Source organism: Pinus tabuliformis, chromosome J (assembly GCF_031772625.1).
Source record: "Pinus tabuliformis cultivar Carrire ecotype Pingquan chromosome J, CPIR1, whole genome shotgun sequence".
Classification (NCBI taxonomy): Eukaryota; Viridiplantae; Streptophyta; class Pinopsida; order Pinales; family Pinaceae; genus Pinus; species Pinus tabuliformis.
Window position 1 is genome coordinate 1,463,596,544 of NC_142295.1, and position 24,164 is coordinate 1,463,620,707.

The 24,164-nt window shown below is 39.5% G+C and overlaps 1 protein-coding gene across 3 annotated transcripts in view; it reads right to left on the bottom strand.

The window, feature by feature from the left end:
* The window catches only part of LOC149232883 (uncharacterized), a 509,382-nt gene that overhangs the window by 367,719 nt on the left and 117,499 nt on the right, over window positions 1-24,164 (bottom strand). The window lies entirely within an intron of this gene.

Genomic DNA, 24,164 nt, shown 5'->3' on the forward strand with positions numbered 1-24,164 from the left:
GTGTGTGCTAGAATTTCTCAGTTTTCAGTATTTTATTTTCTGCAGTATTTTTATGGTGAAAATTGCAGTTGTGATTTTATTTGTTGTTTGCCATAGCAAATAAATTGCATAATTAAGTTTTCAGTTAGAAGAATAATTTTCAGTTACTGCAATAGATAAAAAATTCACATGGTATCAAAGCACAGTTGATCAGTCGGAGAGCTCAAAAAAACGAAGGAAAGGAATATCGTTGCTCAACAAGGGCAACAAGCCGAAATTCCCAAGGGCAGTGCAGTATTTTGCTAGGAGGCTGAGTTTCTTGAAGAAAGTTCAATTTTTATGAGGGGTAGAAAAATTCGATCCTTCCAAATCGAGTGATTCTAGAGGCAGAGGGAGCAACTCATATTTTTTCGTTCAGTAGATCTCTAGCTAGACACAGAAGGTTGTGCAACAGTTCGCCATAAACAAAGCCAGCATCGGGGTGCAAAAGAGGAATAGCACACTATAAATTCTTCAACATAACCATGGACAAAAGTAACATTCAGGAGACTTTAGATTTGTCTTCCAGATTGGAGGACGAATTTGCTTGCTTATCAGTGTTGATTTCTGTAGCATCAGATGTGCTCTAGCCTCAAGATTTTGCAGAGAGACTATGACACATGCATTCTCCAAAACCCAGAAATTGTTTGGGAAAATTTCACTTAGAGATGGTTTAATTAAAATAATTAATCATTTTTAATGTATTCCTAAGTCTAAACTTAGGAAATGTGATTAATTAAAGGGTATTAATTAAATCTAGTGTGAATCTTCTAGATAAAGACGAGGATCAACACCCAGTTAATCTTAGCCCTTGATTATGTTCTAATCTTGGTCGTTGGTGCTCCAACGACAGATTATAAGAAGGAGCTTTATGGGCACTCGGAGAACACATCGAATGAGAGATCAAAGATCAAATTTCTCAAGAGTAGCAACATTGAGTTGTCGGAGTCAGATAGAGTGATCTTCTTGCAGTGAGGAGCAAGGACAGTAGTTAGGAGGAGAGCTTTCCAGATCTAGAGACTGCAAAACAGAGAAGGCTTAGAGCAGCTCAGAGAGGCAGCGCAGAGCTTCAAAGGGAGTTCGAAATCCAGCTGGGAGAGTCGAGATCCAGTGCCAGAAGCCAGGGTGTGAGACCAGAGGGCCAGAAGGTCGAATTTCCAGACAGCAGGAGATCAGCAGAGAAGGTGACACAGAGCCCAACCAGTGTGACGCAGATCTACGTAGGACTAACGCAGAAGTTGTGCAGAGGCAGTGTGGGGCTAGCTAGCTAGCCCATGATCAGTGTCAGATCTCCCGAATCAGTGTGAGATTTTTCTCACTAACTCTTTGCCAGCATTTTTCTGTATCGAATAGCTAGTTTGAGCATCCAACGATTTGTACTCAAATTTATTTCTCTCTAGTGCAGTATTTAGATTCTGCAGTATTTATTTTGTCTAGGTTGCAGTGTATGTATTTCAATATTTGTTGTAGAAAACTGCAAGTAATTTATTCAAGTAATTAATGTTGTAATTTCTAAGTCTATTCATTAGAAATTCTTCCTGTCCTTTCTGATTTATTTCTTCCTACTTGTTCTGTTAATTAATAAGTTATTTACCATGTAAATACTGAAAATGAAGACAAGTACGGTCTCAAAACATACAGATCATCAACCAAAGGAGAAACAAGCACGTAAGTGACACTGTTATTTTTGGACTAATGTCCCCGGAAAAACCCAATGCAGGAAAACCGGTGCAGCTATCTGAGGGTTTTATTATTAAGCAGTTTCAGAATACAATTTGGGTGCCAAAAATGACTCACCCAACAAAGAATGCCCTTGGCAATAATACCTCTCAGTCGGAGATAGATATGAGCTCCAATCTGCCCCACGAAATCTCCGAGCGTCAACCTCTAGGGTCTGCGTCAGCCTCTCTGGCCCAACGTCAGCCTCTCGAGGCTCTGTGTCAGCCTATGGAGCCTCTGCGTCTCCCACACTGGCCTTCCTCAGGCTCTATGCAACTCCTGGCTGCCTCTAGCTGGCTCTTCGTCAACCCTCTCCCGACTTCTGCGTTGATGCTCCTGGTACTATCTCTGCGTCTCTGCTACTGTATTTGTTGCCCCTCAACTACAACTATGATCACTCCTTCGATTTCCTCAGCAAGCCCTACCCCAGAAAATAGAATTTTTGATCAACTCGGTGTGTTCTCCAACTAACCCTCAAGCCTCTTCTTATACTTTTCTCGTTGACAATTCAACGGCCGAGATTAAGTCCCTAATCAACGGCTAAGATTAGATTTGGATTGATCCATGACTTTTGGACCATTCTAACTCAGTTTTATATTAATTCACATTAATATTTTATTTTCCCTACGTTTAGACTTAGGGACTCCATTAAAAATATTAATTATTTTAACATCTCCCAAACTGGTTAGATTCTGCCCAAACCATTTCTGGGTCTTGGAGATCTCATGTGCTTTAGCCTCTCCACCAATTTTCGTAGCTAAAGCACATTTGATGCTACCCCAAATCAAAAATTAACAAATAGGAGAAATATCATCAGTTTGCTGCAGTAGGAATCGAGTAACCAATTTTTCACAATCAGGATCAGCTTCATAGGGTGTCTGGTATATAGACAGTGGAACATCAGCTCACATGACAGGGGTTAGAGAATATTTCTCTAGCTACAAGGAGGAGCAGATGGACTTCCAAATTACTATGGGAAACAAAACAAAATGTACTCCAGTAGGGAGAGGTACCATAGATTTTCAGAGGGGGTCACGAGCAAACACCAGCGCTATAGATGTAATGCATGTGCCAGGATTAGGTATGAACCTGATTTCAGTATCCCAGTTACAAGATAAGCGGTATGATATTCACTTCGTAGGGAAGAAAGTGTATGTCAAACACCCAAGCTGGAAAAAGGTATGACAGGTTCCAGTTTGAAGTAACAGATTGTACCGATTAAAATTGATTCTCCAATGGCACTAATAAGTAGTGGGAAGGAGCTAAATGAGTTATGGCATAGGAGAACGGGACATCTACACCAGGGAGCACTCAGGATGCTCAAAGAAATTGTAACAGGGGTTCCAAAACATGGCACGGAACACGATGATGTGTGCAGACGATGCGTACTTGGGAAGTATGCTAAGACAACATTTCCAAGAAGTGATAGTAGAGTTGATCGCATGTATGGACTCATACAATCAGATATTTGCGGACTGATGTCCACTAAAGCTCTCAGCAGTGCCGAATATTTCATCACCTTTATTGATGACCCATTCCAGAATATCCAAGATCTACTTCTTGAAGACCAAAGATGAAGTCTTCGATCATTTCAGAGAGTTTAAAGCTCTCGTGGAGAATGCGACAGGGAAGAAGATCAAGGTGCTTCGCCCAGATAATGGTGGAGAATATATTGATAAAAACTTCACAGATTTCTATATAAAGGAAGGCATCAAGAGAGAATGGACAACTCCATATAATCCACAGCATAATGGTGCAGCGTAGAGGAAAAATAGAGCCATTGTTCGAGCTGCAAAGGCTATGTTATATGACATGGATCTACCCAAATTTTTATGGGAAGAGACATGTAACAGGCAGTATATATCTAGAACAGGATTCCTCATAAAGCATTGGGGAAGAAAATGCCAAAAGGAGTATTCATAGGGAAGAAGCCAGAAGTTAGCCACTTCAGAATTTTTGGCAATGTTGCTTATTGCCACGTGTCAGATGATAAACGTACCAAACTAGATCAGACTGCATTGAAAGGGTTCTTCGTTGGGTACAGTGAAACCTCAAAGGCATAAGAAATCTACATTCCTAGCAATAGGAAGATTGTAGTAAGGCAAGACGTGAAGTTCATGGAGGATCGAGCTTTCAGGAGATCTCGTGAGATGCTTGCAGGTGATCAGAATCAGTCAGCAAAAGCTCCTTTGGTCCAACAACAGGGGCAACCAGTGGGACAGACAGGAGGACAGTCACAAGGATAGAGTACTGTGACTAGTACCAGTATTTCGACAAGTGCAGGAAATCCAGGGAGTTCTCAACAAATGGAACAGCAGAGACAAGATGAGGAGGAGTTGGTTGAACCTCCCACGACCAGTGGTCGAGTCAGCAGAGAGGTTCTTCATACATTGAGAGACGCAAAGGCGTTTATTGGAACTCCTAGGATGAACAAAAGACAGCACAGACAGCCTGATAGGTACCAAGAGTTGGTGGCTCAAGTTGCAGAACCTTCCAACTTTCAGGAGGTTGCACAACATCAAGTGTGGGTAGATGCCATTGTAGAAGACTATAGCTCTATCATAACGAATGATGTTTGGGAGGTAGTGCCAAGGCTAGAAGATAAATCAGTTGTAGGTTCTAGATGGATCTACAAGATAAAATATGTTGCAGACGGCATTGTGGAAAAGTACAAGGCTAGGTTTGTGGCAAAGGGGTATGCACAAAAAGAAGGGATAGATTATGAGGAGACCTTTGCCCCAGTTGCCGAATACACTTCTATCTGGTCGTTTATATCCCTGGCTCAGCTCAACCTTCGTGAACAGGGTGATAGAAGTGAAAATTTGCTACAATAATTGATTTATTTCTCCTACTTATTTATGACAAGTTATTTACCAATACTTCAGTAAATACCAAAATAAATTTAGTTGCAGACTTCACAAACTAGAACTGAAAATTAAACGGCAAGAGAAACATCAACATATGAACAATCACATTGACACACTTGTTTTTGGACAATTGTCCCCAGAAAAACCCAATGTGGGAAAACCAATGCAGCAGATCTGAGGATTCTTATTATTGGCAATAAATATCTGAATACAATCTAGGATGTTCATCTAACAATCCTTTACGGAGAAAATACTGGCAGAAAATCTGAGTGAGTTTTACCTCACTTCACGCGGCAGAATTCCGACTAATCCAGGACAAGACTGGCTAACGTCAGTTATTTCTGCGTTGTCTCTACGTCAACCCTGTGTCACCTTCTCTGCCCTCTGTGTTAGCTCTCCCAGTTGTTCTGGCACTTCCCAGCAGTTACGGCAATTCCCGGCAATTTCAGCTATTCCAGCAGTTCTGGATTCTGCGTGACAAATAGCTTTTCTGCATCAACTCTCCCGGCTACTGTGCTACCTCTGCGTCAACTTTCCAGGCTATTCCGACAATTTCGGATGTTCTGGCAGTTCTAGATTATGCATGACAGACAACTTTTCTACCTCAGCTCTCTCGGCTACTGCGCTACCTCTCTACAAGCTCTCTCCGCCTCTTTGTTCTACATTTTCCGGAAAGTCCTCTCGGATTTTCTCTGCCCTTCAACTGCAAGATCTCCCTAATCGATTTTCCTCTTGAGAACTTCTCACCTCAAAAAATTGATTTCGTCAATCTCTTTATGTGTTTCCAAATGAACCCCAAGCCTCCATTTTATACTTTTCCTGTTGAGTCTTCAACGGCCAAGATTAAGTTTCTAATCAACGGCCAAGATTAAGTTTCTAATCAACAGCTAAGATTAAAACATGACTTGATCCGCCTTCTAGATCATTCTCACCCATATTTTGATTAATACCCATTAATATTTTAATTTTCCTAAGTTTAGACTTAGGAACCCCATTAAAAATATTAATTATTTTAATAAAATACAATTCGGGTGGAATTTCACCAATCATTTCTGGGTTCTGTAGAACTCATGTGCCTTAGCCTCTCCACCAATTTTCAAGGCTAGAGCACTTTCGATGCTACCAAAAACTAACACTCCCTCTTAGCGAGGACAATGTTCTAGCAACAATGTCCACCTGCATGCCGCTCTATTTCTGAAGCACCTCCTTCCTGCACTGTTGCTGCCACCAACACTGTGCTACTGTTGCCACTGTACTACTACCCATGACACTGCCACTACTACTGTTGCCTTTCTACTACAACTCCCTCTCAATTGTTGCATCATTCTATTGAAAGGGACTTTCCAACATACCCATCTGTTCCTGAAATTGAACAAACTTGGCTCTTCCTAGAGCCTTGGTGAGTATGTCTACCACCTGAATTCCTGTGGGAGTGTACTCCAACTGTACCGCTCCACGCTGAACACAGTCTTTGATAAAGTGACACCGAATATAGATGTGTTTGGAGCAATCATGAAATACTGGATTTTCAAAGAGCTTGATACAACTTTGATTATCACAGAAGATCCTTGTCACTTCCATTCTTCTCCTGAATAGATTTACAAGCAGTTTCCTAAGCCATATAGCTTCACATGTTTCTTTGCTAGCTACCATATACTCAGCTTCAACAGAGCTACAGAATTCTTCTTCTTACTGCACCAAGAGGTCATCCCAAATCCAATACCGAAGCAATACCCGATGGTACTTTTCTTGTCTACTGAACTTCCTGCCCAATCTGCATCAATGAATCCACTCAATTCGATATCATTGCCCCTGGTGTACCTTAATCCAAAATTTACTGTTCCACGCACATACCTGAGAATGTGTTTTGTCGTTACCCAGTGCGCCCTTTTTGGTTCAACCATGAACTGACTAAGGGTGTTGACAACATAACACAAGTTTGGCCTGGTGTTGATCGAAATACATAAGTGACCCAATGAGTTGTCTGTATAAGTTGGGGTCCACTTGTCTCCCAAAGCATTTATTTTCTTCCAATTGGTAATCATGGCGTAGCCATAGGTCAACAATCCTGCATTCTGAATCTTTTCAGAATTTCTGATGCATATCTTCCTTGGCCAAGGAAGATCTTACCATCCTACTGCCAAACTTCCAATCCCAGAAAATAGTGCATTAGCCCTAAATCCTTCATATCAAACTCAGTTTCCAGGTTCTTCTTACAATCCTCTGAGTTTGGATGATCTTGTCAAAAATAGATTATCCACATACAATACCAAAATCAACAGCTCACCTTCTACCAGCAAATAATAAAGATTGGGATCGGCATCGCTCTTGATGAATCCCAATTGCTGTAAGTCACTGTCAACTAAACCATACCAAGCTCTGGGTGCTTGTTTTAGCTCGTATAAGGCTTTTTTCAACTTGCACAAATGAGTTCTCTTTTCATGTATTTCGAAACCTTCTAGTTGTTCGATATATACCTCTTCTTCTATCACCCCATTCAAAAACTTTGTCTTGACATCCATTTGGTGAATCTCCCATCCCATCTATGCTACAAGGGATATAATGGATCTGATAGAGGTATATCGAGCTACTAGGGCAAAGGTTTCTTCATAGTCTATTTCTTCCTTTTGTGCATATCCTTTTGCGACAAACCTAGCCTTGTACTTATCTACACTGCCATCTGCAGCATACTTGATCTTGTAGATCCATCTTGAACCTACAACTGATATGTTCTCTAGTCTTGATACAGTTTCCCAAACATCATTTGTCATGATAGAACTATACTCTTCTACCATGGCATCCACCCATACCTAGTGTTGTACGACTTCTTGAAAACTAGAGGGTTCTTCAACCTGAGCTACCATGCTCGATACCTGTCTGGTTGTCTACGCTGCCTTTTCTCGACTCTAGGAGCTCTAACGAATTCCTCTACGTCCCTTAGAGTTTGTCGTACTTCTTGGCTAGTTCTTCCACTGGTGTTGGGAGGTTCCATCTGTTCCTCTTCCTGTACCTGTTGTGACACTCCTGGCTCCTCTTCTCTTGAGGAGATGCTAGTACTGGTTACTTTGCTTGAACCAGATACTTGTCTTCCTGCCAAATCTGATCCCTGTTGCTGGACTAGAGGAGCATCCTCATCCTATTCTTCAAATGGAATCTCACGAGATTTCCTTAAGGCTCTATCTTCCATGAACTTTGCATCTCGCTTTACTAAAATCTTTCTGCTGCTCGGAATGTAGATCCGATATGCCTTTGAAGTCTCGTTGTAACCTACTAAATACCCAACTTCGACAGTCTGCTCTAACTTGCTCTGCTTCTCTTCTGGAATATGGAAATAAACTACACTTCTAAATATCCTGAGGTAACTTACTTCTGGCTTCTTTCCCGTGAAAACTCCCTTTGGTGTCTTCTTTCCTAAAGCCCTGTGAGGAATCCTGTTTTGAATGTGTACAACCGTGCTGCATGCTTCTGCCCATAAAAACCTGCGTAGAGTCTAATCGTATAACATCGCCTTTGTTGCTCCAACAATACTTTTGTTCTTCCTTTTTGCGACTCCATTATGTTCTGGATTATAGGGTGATGTCCATTCTCTTCGGATCCCTTCTCTTACACAAAAATCAATGAAGTTCTTATCTGTGTATTCTCCGCCATTGTTTAAGCGCAATATCTTGATCTTCCTTCCTGTCAGGTTTTCCACTAGAGCCTTAAACTCTTTAAACCGATCAAAGACCTCATCCTTGGTTCTCAAAAAATAGATCCAAGTTTTCCTAGAATGGTCATCTATGAAGGTAACAAAATACTCAGCGCCACTAATGGCCCTTCTAGACATCGGACCGCAAATCTCTGAGTGTATTAACCCCAATACACTCTAAGCTCTATTGTTTCTTCTGGAATACGTTGCTTTGGCATACTTACCTAGCACACAGCCTCATAATGTATCATCATGCTTGATAGTAAGAACTGGAACCCCCGTAACTGTTTCATTGGGCATCTGTAACGCCCCATGATGCAAGTGTTCCATCCTCCTATGCCACAGCTTATTTAATTCTTTTTCTCCAATGACATTACTATTTATCAGTGCCATAGGAGACTCGATTTGCAACTTGTATAAACTGTTGCTTCGAGTTCCAATCTGGGCCCTCTTTTTCCACCTTGGATGCTTGACATATACACTATTACCAATGAAGTATACATCATATCCCTTATCTTGTAATTGAGAGACAGAAACCAAATTCATTCCCATACCTAACACATGCAGTACATTCGTGGCCCGAAGACTATCTCCTGCTGCTTTCTGGAATATAATGATTCCTTTTCCTATTGGGGTGCACTTCGTCCTGTTACCCATTGTGATTTGAAAGTTCATATGTTCCTCCTGATAGCTCGAGAAAGATTCTTGTTCTCTAGCCATATGACCTGAAGCCCCGTTATCAATGTACCAGTCCTCGGCTGATGCAGAACTTGATAGGCAAGCAAACTCCTCTTCTAGTCTAGAAGCTAATTCGGAAATATTCTGATCCCTATTGTTCTCCATGCCCTTCTTCTTTGCTTCCATCTTGCCTAAACCATGCTCTGATACCATGTGAAAATTTGCTGCAATAATTGATTTATTTCTCCTACTTATTTATGACAAGTTATTTACCAATACTTCAGTAAATACCAAAATAAATTTAGTTGTAGACTTCACAAACTAGAACTGAAAATTAAACGGCAAGAGAAACATTAGCATATGAACAATCACATTGACACACTTGTTTTTGGACAATCGTCCCCGTAAAAACCCAATGTGGGAAAACCGACGCAGCAAATCTGAGGATTCTTATTATTGGCGGAAAATCTGAGTTTTACTTCACTTCACCAGGCAGAATTCTGACTGATCCGGCACAAGACTGGCTAACCCCGGTTATTTCTGCGCTGGCTCTACGTCAATCCTGCATCACCTTCTCTGCCCTCTGCGAAACCTCTCCCAGCAATTCCAGCAGTTTCAGTAGTTCCCAACAATTTCGATTGTTCCAACAGTTCTGGATTTTTTGTGACACACTGCTTTTCAGCGTCATCTCTCTCGGCTACTGCGTTAGCTTTCCTAGCTATTCTGGCAGTTTTGGATTCTGCATGACAAGCAGCTTTTCTGCCTCAGCTCTCCCAACTACCGCACTGCCTCTTTGCAGCTCTCTCCGCCTCTCTATTATGTATTTTCCGGAAAGTGCTTCTCCCGGATTCTCTCTGCCCCTCAGCTGCAAGATCTCCCCAATAGTTTTTCCTCCTGAGAGCTTCTCACCTCAGAAAATCGATTTCCTCAATCTCTCTGTGTTTCCAAATGAACCATGTTGACCACTACGTGTCAACAACTCATAGCAGTACACCCTCTTTTTTCGCAAAAGGGATAGCGCTTTATCGACGTGTCCGTGCCATTCGACTATCATCATCAGCCTAATCATGTTATATTGTAAACCCAGTCTGCATGTGTAAATTGTAAATAATCTCAGCAGATCCGTGTCATGTATGTAATTGCCTAGGAAAACCTAATTTTCTAGTGATAATCTACGTTCCGGAAGGTTTTTTGTTTCACCGACCCATGGTCGACAAAGTTTTCCTTCAACCTAACTCCAAAACCGGAAAGGATTTTGTCATTAGAATCTTAGGGGATTCCTAGTGTGCTAGATCGAGTCTATGTAAAAGTGATTTGGAAATAATCCTAACTATTTGGTTAGGTTATTTTATTACAAATTTCTTGATCTACTAGATTATATTTGTGTCGCAGAACTGGGTAGTCTATGAGGGTCTATGTCAAATGGATTTTCCCCCTTGAGATGTAAAAATGTAAAAATCATGATGTAAAGTTTCTTAAGGGTTATAAAAATAATTTATCCCCTCATAAGTCCTAGGTCCTAGGTAATTTTAAATTTTCCAAAGGCTAAATTCGAGGGTCCTTTAAAAAATTAAATTTTAAGAGGTCCAGGGACTAAGGTTAAATGATTATTTTGTTAAATTTTATGCCCTTAGTCCCTAGGGTTAAGTCAAAGTCAAATTTTTGAGGAAATTAATTCAAAAAAATAATTTTTGAATTTATTAAAATGCATTTAATTGATAATTTCAAATTTCCTCAATAATTTAATTTCAACGGATGAGACTAAAATATTTTTTGATCCTCATCAACGGTTGAGATCGCTTTGACAAAGATCACTCCACTAGCCGTTAGGAAATTTTTCTTTAAATAGGAGGTCAATTGTCAATTGAGGCATTCGATCTTTGAGTCGTGTGCTGAGTGAAAGCTCTCTTGTAATCGTTTTTCACATGCAAATAAAGAAAGACCTTGGGTTTAATCTCTGTTGGTGCTACTCTTCGAGAAAATGTTGTAAGATGTTTTATTTTCTTGCTTAGATTTACCTTCAACTATTGATGTTAGCGTATTGAAGAGTGATTTAAACACAAGTATCTTGTTTGATCACTAGGGTTTGAATGATAGTTTAATTTCTGAATATAATGGCAGGTATCTCCATTAAATCTGAATTTTATTGTCATTTTCTCTCTCTATGTTAACGGTTGAATTAACCTGTGCAGGAAATCCTTGGTTTTGAGATTACCGGGTGTTCGGGAAAGTTTTCAGTTGAACCAACCAACTTGCGGATAGCATTTTCTGAAGAGCCGAGCTGGTTTTGATCTCGGGCTTATCATTAGAACTTCTGTTGTGGGTGCATGAAGGGTTTTCTGAAGCACCTTATCTTAAATTTAAAATTTTAAAAAATATATGAGTGGCATAATGATCTGAAAATCACTCGTGAGTGATCTCAGTTAATTAATTAATGAATGAAGGTATTACAGACTCGTGTGTTGGTGTGTGTCTATGTTATCTTAGGCAATGGATCGATCAGATTGCAAAATACACAGACACTGAAAAATGGAAACCAGTAAGAGAAACACAGTAAGCAAATGCATGAACACAACAAATTAATAAGGAGTTCACCCTATCCTCCAGGGCTACGTCTCCGGTCTAGCTTTCAATGGTGGTCTTCTTTTATTGTGTCTTTAGAACAAGGTTTTTACAATGAGGAGCTCAATTTGAGTCTTTTGAAACAGGTGATGCTTAGTAGGGTGGTTCTTGGATTCCCCAAGCCACTAGAGTGCACAAACTCTTCCTTAGCAAGTCTCGACCTCACTGGTCTTAAAGGGACGAGTCCAATTTGGTACTCAGTTCCCGACAGATATCCTCTCAGGGATTGCTTGAACCTCTCAAGCCTGGCTCTGTCAGCTCGATGCTACCTTAGGTCAACTCGGCTCTCTGTTCTCTGCTTCTGCTTCTGTCTCTTCTGTCTCTCGTTCTCACTGTCTCTTTCTTTCCTACAGTGCTCCCCCTTCTTTGTCTGTTCGTTCATGGCTTAAAGCCAATCCATCCTCTGACTGTTCGCTTCCTCTTCCGCCTCTTCAGATCACCTGTTGTTGTTCGCTTGGAGTTCCCTGCCTCTGCATCATCGCCACTGCGTAACGTCTCACAAGGAAGTGGCCACTTGTCCTTTCACGAACTGCACCAGCTCTTCCTTAAACGGTTCGGTATATCGGTTACGCTGTGTAATGATTCATCCACCAACTCAGCGGTCAAATCGGACTTCAGAGTTTTATGTGTCGTCACTTAATTCTCCCTCCAGATGCAGTCATAAATCGGGTGCAATCTCCGCCGTTAGATCTGGAGCCCACAGATCCTACAGTGTTCGCTTTTATCGCGCGGTTGACTTACTCGACCGTTAGCCCGTGATGAGAGGCGGTTTTCTCTCCATCTGCTAGACACGCGTTGTGCAATGTGTGGAATCGCTCGTTCTCTACCAAATAGCTTACCGCCCAAAGTGCCTCCAATATTCTACAGATTTCGGAGCACGGGACCCGCCTTTTGCTTTAGCGCTTTCCCTACAGTTTCTCGGCTTCCCATGCGACCGAGCGTTTAGCCCCTTTCCTTCTCGAGGGGTTTTTCCCAAGCGCTAATCACGCATCAGAAATGGCCTCCGTTTTCTGATCCGGACTTCCTAACTGCCAGTTTGCATCCTGCGCGGTCTCCATGGGCCTCGGTCAGTGCACTTTGACCGAGGTCCTCGTCGTTCCTTGCTAGCTACAAACTGCCACTATCCAGAGGTCCTTCCTGATAGCTCTTTGTTCACAAGTTTTTGAAGTCTGTCCTGATTTGATACAATCATAGTATTTTGATAATTTTCATGGATCCAATTCAGATCACATAATGACAGATCTGGTTGCTTAGAGCCTTTAACTTGTGAATACTGTAATTATTTAGCCGGTTTTGGGTTTTTAGTTTCACCATTGCATATATTATTTCTAGGTTTTTTTTTTTTTTGTTATTGCAGGTTGCAGATCCGAAGAGGAGATTTTGTTTGAAGCTAGATCTAGGCCCTGGAGGGTCAGATCTAGCCTCAGAATCAGCTCTTGCAGGGGTATTTGTTTCAGATCTGGAAAATTTTTGGGTTTTTCATTAGTCAAATCTGAAGCAGGGCAAATTTAAAATTTTTATTAAAATTTCTTCAAAGGTTTCTGGGGCACCAATCTGCTTTCTTCTCTTGTCTGCTGCTATGTTGAGGTTTCTGGAAAAATTTCGAGTTTCCTTGCGGCGTCTGCTATACCCTCGCCCTTCTCACTATACGCCATTACTGCTCTTCAATCTATTGCTCCAGCTTCATCCACGCTGCCTTCATTCAAGCTCCCCACGCTGCTCCTCATCAGCGTGCAAATTCTTCATACTCCACGCGTCCCGCAAAACAACCTTCTCCCCATGCGTTTTTCTTTCCCTTCCTTGCTTCGACCTGCAACCTCCAAGCTCTCCTCGTTTGGTCGCACTCCCATCTGGCTCCCCGTTGCTCCACTCCCATACACTATCTGCTTATCCCCCATCCATCATTCGCTGCTCACTGTCCATGCGCTGTCTCTAAGCCTACATATTTCTCTCCACGCTGCCATCCATTTTCTTTATGACCTCATCACAGCTTCAACCTGCAAGCATTTCCTTTTGTGGTCTCCTCACCTCTCCGTCCAGTACCCTCTCCTCGTTGTTGTGGTGTAGGCACCCTCGCGCAGCTCTCATACGCTACTCGCTCCTCTACGCAATCCCATGTTACCATCTACGTATAGCTCCTAGCTGTCATACCTGCAAAAAACCTGCGTGGATCTCTTCTCCCTTGAGCTCATCGACTCTCTTCTAGTCGTCGCTGCCCTCCTCTACCTAGCTACTAGTCGTCGCTGTTGAAGACCTGCACACAAGTATAACAGTGAAAACAATACGCTCATACTTTAGTTTATTTCTTTTATGCGTTTAGTTTAGGATTTGGCAGTTCGATTTTTTTTATTAAGTTAGGTTTCATGGACTTAGCTTAGGGTTAATTCCTTTGAATCATATTTAAGCATAAATTTGCATATAGTTCGATTTTTTGTTATTTTGTTTCATTTTTATTTTTCTTTGTTTTATTTTGATTTAAAATCAATAAAAATTTTAAGTTAGATCTTTATTTGGTTTAGATTTAGATTTATTGAAAGCAATTTAATAATAAAAAATAAAATAAAATAAATAAAAAATTCCTAAAAAAGCATAAAGATTAATCTTTAGGATTTGAGTAAAAAAAATAAAATAAATAAATAAATAAATTTTTCCAAAAGGATTTTCTAAGAATGTGTATTTAAAGCTTTAAAAGAGAAGATTTTTATGGTATCAGTATTTTATCATTTTACTATAGTTAAAAGTGCTAAAAAAAAATTATCTGGAGTTTAACTATTTGGAAAACAATAAATTTTCCTAGGTTTGGAATTTCAAGCATAATCATTTTAAATTCTAGGTGCTTAGCTTTTAAATTTCATGGTTATTTAAAGTATTCGATCTTTTGAAAATTTAATTGTTGGAGCTTTGCTAAGTCATTGAAATTGATCATTATTGCTTGAATATTTTAATGCTCATTGTATGCTAGACATTTCAGTAAATATTTTCAAGCAATTGTTAAAAGGTTTGTTCATATTTCTATTTCCTAAGCAACAACAACAAACCAATTACTCAGTTTTCACTTCATCTAACGAAGGCACTAGTCTTGAGTATTTAAGATCTAATCAAATTTTAAAGTATAGTAGTCGATTGCCTCGTTGTGTCTCCCAACCCAGCTGGTTCCCAATTGGTCTTCCTTTATCCCATAGGGTCTACCCCCTTTAGCCTAGAGAGACGGCTTAAACAAGGTGACAGCCCCTAGTCTGAGCGTTGCCGCGGTGCCTAGACACTCTGTGCGACAACAAACCCCAAGCCTCCATTTTATACTTTTCCTGTTGAGTCTTCAACGGTCGAGATTAAGTCTCTAATCAACGGCTAAGATTAAAACATGACTTGATCCGCCTTCTAAATCATTCTCACCCATATGTTGATTAATACCCATTAATATTTTAATTTTCCTAAGTTTAGACTTAGGAACCCCATTAAAAATATTAATTGTTTTAATAAAATACAATCCGGGTGGAATTTCAACAAACGGTTTCTGGGTTCTTTAGAACTCATGTGCATTAGCTTCTCCACCAATTTTCAAGGCTAGAGCACTTCCGATGCTACCAAAAACTAACAATAAAGGAATAAGTGTACATAGAACAACTAGAGAGCTTTGAGACTCATGAGAGGCGCACTTATGTGTGCACACTAAAGAAAGTTTTATATGGATTGAAGCAAGCTCCTAGGGCATGGTATTGTAAGATTGACAGCTACTTTGTTAAAATTGGCAACTAGGGCCAAACTCCATATGGGTTACGTCATTTATGGCAACTGATATTTTTCTTGGATTCCTCTCTCCGAGAGGTGTAAGATTGATCTAACGATCATCCGTTTCCAACATGTATTCATGGAGATATGAATTTATTTGTATTCTTGACAATTTGTCAAGGTTGGCCAACAAGCAAAACAGTGATTTTCACCCCCAGCTTATCCTCGACGTTGCATATAAAAAGAGGAGACCTTGTGGCATTATTTCAATCATCTCATCTCACATCCTTCTCTCTCTCCTCTTGATTGGGTACGCATAAAGGAGTAGCATCTCTGTTATGAATATAATTCATAACAAGTAAATAAATAAAATAAATGTAAATATTAAATAATTAAATATTGATTTGTTAAATAGTCATTAAGTTAAGTGAAAAGGCATGTCTAAAACACATGCCCATTCACGAAAGGACACCTACTTAGGTATATATATATGCGGGTCCTCATTGTAACATTCATCACTTGTACAATTTTTATATATAATAAGTTATTAATTCAAATACCTTTGTGTATTTTTACATTCAAGCCTCCAAGCTATCAGTTTTCACGCTTCAGTAACAAATTTTATGCTTCAGTGGTATCAAAGCCATCGCGCACAATATAATCATGTGAGTCTTTGAATGTTGTTTGCCACATAATGTGCCATTACATTCACGTCCTGAATGCGTTGAACAGTTTAGTAAAATTCAAAAAGCATTTTAGCGTTTAGAAAAATCATATGCAGAAGTTAAAGAATGTCGAAAGGAAATCGATAATAAGGAAGATGATAATAACAATGAAGAAATTAAAAAAGATCAAGATGATGGTTCAGATAAAGTTGATGTTGAAAGTAAAGGAGAAGGAGCAGATATCGACCCAGTTAGAGAACTAAGTGATCAAGGTGATGATCACCATGTAACTTGTTCAACAGTAAATATGCATGATGTTTTTGGTTATTCTGGCAAGGAAGAACAACCTGAATATGCTTCTCAGCATAATCCAACGCAAAGTGCTCGTAAGGTAACTTCAGAGGAGGGAAGAAGTGAACAAAGGGGATTACATCTGGATGATATAATACATGATGAAGTGGATCAATATGAATCAAAAGAAGAACAACAATATGAGCAAAGGAAAAAAGAGAAACCTGTAGTCCCTCCCTTAGAGCTGGAGTTTCCATTATGACCACCTCCAGGTCAACCAGAACCAATGGATATTCCAGATGAGGAGAAAGAGAAGGCGACTTAGAAAGCAAAGGCACAGAAAGAAAAGAAAGATTTGGGACAGCATGAAGATTTTGATCCAAAGTTGGCAGATGAAAGAGCGCTTGAAGTGGAGAAAGAAAACCTTGACAATGTGTCAAAATCACTAAAGAACCTTGAACTTCAAATCAAGGATAAAAAAGAGCAAGTTGCATATCTCAAGGAGGTCTTGCTTTATGAAAAGAAGACAGCAAGGAAAAAATATAATCTTGATAAGCAACCAAAAATCCTCGAGCTGAAAGAAGCAATCTCTCAGATCACTCAAAATATTAAGAGCAGCGAGAAAGAATTGGAGAAAAAGAAAGAAGATCAGATCACCTTCACCAACAACAACCATGAATTTGAGACGTTTATGACTAATCTGAAAGAATTGAAGGTTGTTGATGTATTCCACGGAGGCCTACCTATCAAAAATCACAAGGAAATATTGAAAAATGAATGCCCCCAAATAGTTGTTAGGACCCCTAGAAGGATTGGGGCATTGGCAGAAGACAAGAATCTCACTCTGAAAAATATTAGGCATTTTATTCTAGATGAGTGTAACAAAATGCTAGAATCTTTGGGCATGAGGAGAGATGTACAGGCCATTTCCAAGATGATCCCTCATGACAAGCAGGTCATGATGTTTACAGCCACACCAAGCAAGGAAATCAGGATTGTCTGCAAGAAATTCATGCAGGATCCTATGGGCATATATGTTGATGATGAGGCCAAGCTCACACTTCAAGGGCTAGTTCAACACTATATAAAACTGGTTGAGGTGAAAAAGAACAGGCAGTTGTCTAATGTTCCAGATTATTTAAAACATGGTGAGTCCAGGTTGCACGAGGAACCCAAACATTGTGTTCTTTAATTGGATGCAGGCACTAGAAAAGTGATGGTAGCCATCGCAGAGAAGAAACTGTTGGATCGTCACACTCATGCGATTTTGGATAAAGGATTTATTTTTCTCATGTATGTCAATCACATTCCAAACCTTCGATGCGTGTACTCTCTTTTTTCTAGGGTTTCAATGTTATTTCGTTTCCGGGGATCAGGCACAAGACGGTTTCTCATTAATGGCAGATCCAACAACTTCGTCCATGTCTGCAATCCAATCACACAAATTGCCACCCACCCGCCATCTTCACTGCCACTATCATCGAGCTACCATCTGTTGTCCTTGTCTGCTCCTCGTTGTTTGTCGTCTTTCCTTCCCACTACACAACAAATGGCAGTTCCGTCTCATTCCAACCCCGTCCCTTCGCTGTCATCGCAGTCCTCTGCTCCATGATGCCCTGCCTTTCCACGGTCTGCAACTCTGCTATGGCAACACCGAACACCAAACCAACGACGTCCACAATTCTGTTGCTCGTCTACAGTTTCATTTTCGAGCCAGCGTGTAAATCCGTACATCGTGTCGTTTAGTGGCCAACGTGTAAGCCGCTGTCTGTCGTGTTGTTTGGTTGCCAGTGTTAATGTGTCATCTGTACATCTTGTTTTTGGTTCATATAAATAGTTATATATATACGTTATAATTATTTATATATCATATAATTATATAACATATATATTATAATTATAATTTAATTAATTAATATATTTTAATTAATTAAATTATTATTTATAAAAAAAAATATTATTATTATTATATAACCAAAAAAAAAGAAAATTATTATAAAAAAAACAAAACAACCTTATTAAAAAAAAATGGAGTTACTAAAAAAAAATTAGAATTATTAAAAAAAAAAAAAAATTAGAATTATAAGAAAAAAAATTAGAGTTATTAAAAAAAATTATTCCAAGGGAATATTACTGATGAGCTACATGACAGAAGGATGGCCAAATTATATACATTGAGGCGACAGACACTAAGTGAAGAAAATCCACAACATTAAAGCTTTAAGGACAAAGCTTCCGAAGAAAGAGGCTATGTTATGAATATAATTCATAATAAGTAAATAAATAAAATAAATGTAAATATTAAATAATTAAATATTCATTATGTTAAATAGTCATTAAGTTAAGCGAAAAGGCATGTCTAAAAGACATGCCCATTCACGAAAGGACACCTGCTTAGGTATATATATGCGAGTCCTTATTGTAACATTCATCACTTGTACAATTTTTATATATAATAAGTTATTAATTCAAATACCTTTGTGTATTTTTACGTTCAAGCCTCCAAGCTATCAGTTTTCATGCTTCAGTAACAGTTTTTATGCTTCAATCTCTCACACGTGTGGCTCGAAGAAGGGTTTTCTGATTAGGGCAGCGTTGACCAACATGGACTCCTCTTTGACTACAGATTGGGTTAGGCTGCCTCTCCTTGGCAAGCCGCATTTCTGAACAGTTGTTTTGACCACACTTTGACCAGCGTTGACTATCAAAAGCTGACCGCAAGTTTGACAGGCATTGACTGTAGTTTGACTAAAGTTTCGGACTGTTTTGGGATACCTCTTCCTGCTGTCGTAGGCCGAGTTGACTGGGATATTGACCAAGCTTATTGCAGGTCAAATCTAACCTGTTTGACCAACTTTGACTTTGTTGGTTAGGGTTTTTTTGTTATTGTCATAAAATTACAGAATTGTATATTTGTACTCTCTCTCTGTGTGCTGAATTATTGAAGAATATAAGACTGGTCCACTCCGACATACCTGTTATGATGCCCGTAAACTCTTTGGGAGGATATCTATATTATCTCACTTATATAGATGATTATTTTCGCAATACTTGGATCTACTTCTTGAAAAAGAAGGATGAAGTGTTCATCTTGTTTTGTCATTTCAAAGCCTTGATCGAAAATCAAACTGAGAAGAGGATCAAGATTTTAAGGACTGATAATGCGACCGAGTATGAATCCAATGAGTTCCATAACTTTTGCAAAGAAGCTGGCATTAAGAGGGAGACCACAACACCATAGACACCTGAGCAGAATAGTGTGGCTGAAAGGAAGAATCATACAATTGTGGAAGTTGTTCGTGCCATGCTCCATGCTCAAAGGCTTCCGAAGTTTCTGTGGGTCGAAGCTATGAATACTGCCATATGTGTTCAAAATTGGTGCCTTCATCAAGCATTGGACTCCAAGACTCCCGAAGAAATGTTCACTGGTAAGAAACTCGATGTCTCTCATTTTAGAATTTTTAGAAGTCCCGTATACTTTCATGTGCCAAAAGAGAAAAGAAGCAAATTGGGTGCATCTGGAAAGAAAAGAATCTTTGTGGGCTATAGCGAAAATTCTAAGGGCTATAGAATTTATGTGGCTGGTCAAAGGGAAGTTGAGATAAGTCATGATGTCACCTTTGACGAAGATATGGCTCTTAGCAAGGTTGACAATCTTCCTATTCTAAGGAAGGATAAAGAAGTTGACACCAGGAAGCCGAATGAAAAAGAAGATGAAACGATGTCGAATGTTGAAGAACCTATGGATCCTATTGATCCTCCTCCTCAAGAGCCCTCCTCCTCTAGGAAGAGGCCCTCATGGCTTAGGGGGACTCTTGAAGATGCCGAGAGACATATTGCACCCAGAGGGACTTTCCGTGAAAGCAAGAAGCCGACCAAGTATCAAGGATACTTGACCATTATGAGCACCATCATTCAAAACCAGCCTACATCATTCGAAGAAGCCGTGAAGCCTCAAGTATGGAAGGATGCTATGAATGAAGAATACAAGTCCATCATGAAGAATAATGTCTGGGATGTGATCCCCAAACCCCAGGACAAATCAGTCGTCACCTCGAAATGGCTTTACAAAATCAAGCATGGAGCTGATGGGAGTGCTGAAATGTACAAGGCTCGCTTTGTTACTCGAGGCTTCTCTCAAAAGGGAGGTGTGGACTACGATGAGATATTTGCACCTGTTACCCGAAATACCACCATCCGCTCGATCATAGCCCTTGCTGCTTCGCAAGGATGGAACCTACATCAGATGGATGTCAAGATCGCTTTCTTGCATGGCTCGATTAAAGAGGAAGTCTCTGTGGAACAAACCGAGGGGTTTGAGATTCATAATCGGGAATCTCATGTATGCAGGTTGAAGAAATCTCTCTATGGGCTGAAGCAAGCACCCCGGGCTTGGTGTGAGAGGATCGATAGCTATTTGATGAAGTTGGGATTCACTAGGAGTGAAGTCGATCTGAACCTTTACTTTCAGGTTGAAGATGATAAGCCTCTCATTTTGGTGTTGTATGTGGATGACCTCTTTTCTGACATGTGCAAACCCTCTCATTCACAAATGTAAGAGGGAGTTGGCTTCTGAATTTGAGATGAAGGACCTAGGACTGATGCACTACTTCCTAGGGTTGGAGGTCTGGCAAAAGCCAAGAGAAATTTTCCTATCTCAAGGAAAATACGTGGTGAAGATATTGGAAAGATTTGGGATGGTGGACTGCAAGCCCGTGACTACCCCGATGGAGCTTAACTTCAAGAAGTTATGCGGTAGTGTTGTCGGACCTGAATTGGGAAATGCTTCTAAGTATTGTCAACTCATAGGAGCATTGATGTTCTTGGTGAACTCCCGTCCGGATATATGTTTTGCAGTCAACACATTGAGCCAATATATGGTTGAGCCTCATCACTCACATTGGATTGGTGCCAAGAATCTTCTGAGATATCTTCGGGGCACAATCACTCATGGACTAAGATACACTGCCGGAGATGTGAGGCTGCATGGTTATTCTGATGTTGATTGGGCAGGCAGTGTGGTGGATCGCAAGAGCACTTTCGGGTGTTGTTTTTCTTTGGGTTCTACTTCGATATCCTAGATGAGCACGAAGTAGAAGTCGGTGGCAGAGCAGCAGAAGCTGTATTGTTGTTGTGGGATTGTTCATCCAATGATTTAACCGAAGTATCTATCTCCGACTAAGAGGTACTACTGCCGAGGGCATTCTCTGTTGGGTAAGCCATTTCTGACACCCTGGTTGTATTTTGAAACTGCATAATAATAAAACCCTCTGAATAGTTGCACCAGTTTTCCCGCATTGGGTTTTTCCGGGGACATTAGTCCAAAAACAATGGTGTCACTTGTGTGCTTGTTTCTTTCAGTTGATGATCTGTATGTGTTGATACTGTACTTGTATTTATTTTCAATGTTTACATGGTAAATAACTTGTTAAGTAACTGAACAACTAGGAAGAAATAAATCAAATAGTACAGGAAGAATTTCTAATGGATAGACTTATAAATTCCAACATGATCCACTGTAGAATGCTTCGACCTAAAACCCGCTCGTCCTTTTGCCATCTTTTATTTTACTTCTGCCCACTTACTGATTCTATTTTCTACCATGCTGCCGAAAAGCTTTGCAAACAAAGGATTGATCATAATGGTACTATAATTGGAAGGATTATTAATGTCTCCACTTTTAAAAACGGGTATTGCTAGGCTAGTTGTCTAGTCTCTTGGGAATCCTTGTTGAATGATGTTGTTGAATATTTCCATGATGTGCGGTGCAAGAGTGTTCATTCCCCATTTTAGATACTCTACTTGAAGTTCAACCAAGTCCTTTGCCTTTCCTGTTTTCATCTTCTTAATTCCAATCTCCCCCTCTTGTAACGCGAAGAGCTTTGTAGTTGTGTTGATCCTAGAGGGAGGCTCAACCTCCGATTCTTTCTCATAGATTTGTCTTGCATATTCAAACCATTGATTGGCTGTAATATTATTTTCAATTTGCTTCTTCCTTGATTGAAGTTTCTGCCAGAAAAGCTTTGGGTTATTGTTGCCTAGATATATTAACTCTTCTTGCCTTGTTTGCATGAACTCATCTTTTTTCCTTTTTAGTACCTGCTTATATAAATTTACATTCATATTCTCCTTGCATGTCTTTTTCATTGTTCTCCTTGACATTTTGCATTCCTCATCGAACCAAGCATTTACAGGAAAACAAATTGATTTTGATTTCCTATTATTTGCTCTTTTGCACTTCTCAAGCGCAGTCTGAATTATATTTGTTAACTCATGATTGTTGAATCTTTGGAAACCAGTTTTCTCCTTCTGAATTAATCTCTCTAGCATTATCATGAAGATAGTACAATTTTCTTGTGTTAGAAGAATTTTGCCCCTTGATAGTGATTGCCAAGAGCATTGGGTTTTCCTCCTATGCTATCTTTCTTCTAACCATGATAACTTTATATAAATTGGGCTATGGTTTGATTTTAAGTCCCAAATATGCTCTCCAATCTTAACTTCGTCTATCTTTTCTATCAAGCATTGTGAAGAAATCACATAGTCAATGACATTTGCCCCATTGTGTGTGTTGCAAGCGCAGTTCTCGATCCTTTTCCATCTATCTAGACAATTGCAAATAATTAAGTTGAAAGCACCACACAGTGTAAGAAACTCCTCTCCAAAATGATTGCTAATTTTGTCATCTTCTGAACATCTCACCCATTGGGGATTCTCCTCTTCAGTGAGCCAAATAGGATTGTGATCCTCTTTGCAACAAAGAATACTAGCTTGCTGATTTGTTGTTCTAGCATTAAAATCTCCCACTAAAAAAACTTCTCCCTGTTGAGAGTACACGGAAATATCTTGCTTTAAAGCTGCATATGGATCTTCGTTATCTAGCCCCTTATTTTTGTAAGTTTTTGAGACTTGGGGGGAAAAATAGCATGTTGCAGTTCTTATGTGATTCTCATTCTCTAATATTTTGAACCATAAATATTGTTTATTTGCATCTTCTTTCATTAACAGAATGTGACGGCCTTCTTTTTCTTTTATTCCCCCATACCCTTTGTCATTTTCTGCTACCTTGTTCCAAACTGCCAACTTCAAATAACCGTCAAACACAGTGGTTTTGCAACCATCATGTTCATGAGTTTCCGGTAAGACAAATTATGTCTCTACCTTCCGCAATAGGCCCTAACCCAAGTCCCCTCCTCCAAGGGTAACCTCTACAATTCCAACAAACTAAACTTAGGTAGCCCTAGGTAGGATTTGACTGCTACGTAGTTTGGCCCATAAGACTCAATTTGAGTCTTCACCCCTTTTCATCCATGTTGATCTTGTTGTTTTCCTCCCAATTAGCGAATTCTTTTTTTTTGTTTATGACTAACAAAATAATTGATCCTTCAAAATATAAAATAAATTACAATCAAATTATAAATTTAGTGGTTAGTTAAAAAGAGAAAATATATTTATTTTTAAAAATAATTGATACTTAAAAATTAAAAAATAAACCAACCACATAATCATATAATATAGATAGTTTTTATATATCAACAAAATACATACGATATAACTTTATTATATAATAATATATAACCTTTTATACAAGTTATCAAACCTATTATATTATTATGTAGTTTAGTCCCTAATATTTAATTGGTGCTCTTTCTAATTAAAAAATATTAGGCGAAAATTTCCCAATTGAGTTATAAAGTATGAGTGTGACTCAGGGCCATTATCTTTTACCCATAGGTTATTTTTTAAGGTTGCAGAGGACGTGAAAGAGTAAAAGCCATTTAGTGAAAATAAAAAAGGCTCTTAGTAACGAGGATAAACTTGCAGTAAAAGCCTTTTTTTAATGGTGGGAGGGGCTCAAACACCCACCTCAGTTCATGGATAAATTGG